The sequence below is a fragment of the Morone saxatilis genome, unplaced genomic scaffold (assembly GCF_004916995.1).
Source record: "Morone saxatilis isolate NCDOM2014 unplaced genomic scaffold, NCSU_SB_2.0 Contig19, whole genome shotgun sequence".
NCBI classification, from domain to species: domain Eukaryota; kingdom Metazoa; phylum Chordata; class Actinopteri; family Moronidae; genus Morone; species Morone saxatilis.
The window spans coordinates 1,180,246-1,181,886 of record NW_023339751.1 but is presented as its reverse complement, the minus strand read 5'-3'; positions in this window follow the sequence as shown (position 1 = coordinate 1,181,886).

Here is a 1,641-nt window from a genome sequence, read left to right as displayed (position 1 = left end):
TCAAATCTGTTCACAAACATATTTTACTGTTTATCTGGAATACGAGATAATGTGTGACCAGGCGAGTCACCATTGTTTCCTGTTACAGATGAGTTTAAACCAAGCACAGCGTAAAATAACCAAATCACAACATGGCAACATCGATAACGCCAACCTCAAGGCTTCAAAATGGTACTCCATAAACCAATGAGTGACGTCATCATAGATTCATACTTGGTCTAGACCAAAGTAGTGGAACAAATCACCAACCTTGAGCTATAGTGGTGCTCGGGACCTATTTCTCTGCTCGGGACCTGTATGTCTGTACCAAATTTCATGCCAATCCATCCAATAGTCGCCATTACAATTCAGTCCAAACAAAAGATCAAACAAAAACCTCCTGGTGGCGCCACAGGGGATCGTCAAAGTTACCTAGATTCATCCACGTATGCTTGTACCTAAATATCATAGCTGTTGAGACATTTCAGTCTGGAGCAACGTGGAGGACCGACTGACCAACAAGCCTTTCCACTCCTGTAGCTAGCCTGGCTAAAAATAGAAATATATGAAGAAGCAAACATCCCTCTGCTCCTGCATGAGTTCATTTCTTGCAAATAAGAAATGAGATGAAAAATCATGACACCATGCCGCCCTCTTGATCCAATTACTTACAGCATTCCATAAACTGCGATTCATTGCAAATCACACGAGTTAAAGGGCGATGAGATACAATAAAAACATGAAAAAGAATGGTAAGATTTGTTATTGGATAAATAATGAATAAATAAAGGGGAGGAGAAGTGAAGAGAAAGCGGAGAGCGAAGGAGACGATGGTTGCATTAAGTCCAGTCGATATCACTGTTCTCTGAACTGTGTTTTTGGTGCAATCAACTTTTTTTTGTGTCTGCTATTGTTTCAGGCTGCTTTGACCGACTCAAGAAACTCTTCAAATCGATATGAGAAAGAGAGGGGAAGAGTATTGGTTTTATCTAAGGCGTTACAGTATGTTGATTAATTGGATTTCACACTGTGGAGATTGAGGAGAGAGCAAATAGAGGGGAAACAGACCAAAGAGGAGGAGAGCAGATGGGCTGAGAATCACAGGAGGAGAGGAGATATTGTGTTTATTCTGTGCAGTCAGGCTGGTTTTCTGAACTTTCATCACAGCAGGCAGCTCGGTTTTACACAATCACACAACATACATAACATACTTTGTACATGTATAAACATATGTGCATTAAAAAAACACAAAAAATAATAAAATACAGCAGCACTGCTTCCCAAACTTATAGTATACTTATATACACTCACTTTATAAATGAGACAATTTAAGTGCTTTTAGCAGGAGTTAAGGGTCACTTTTTTTTATCGTCAGAAAAACAATGTACACATTTCAAATACTTCATGAATGAGAAAAAGCAAGTTCTTTTAGCAGGAGGAAGAAATTCTGCTAATTTTTGACCCAACATGTGGGTCGTGGGAAAAGAAGTGACCCTCACTCACTTCACAAGCTAGACTACAAATAAATACCAGCAGAAACAAGTTCGCTCAGGTCCTGAGCCTCAGTGACTGACCACCATTCACCATTACAAACACTGAAGAGCATCAGGACATCAAACTGACACAAAAAATCCAGACTAACCAAAACTACCGGACCTATTG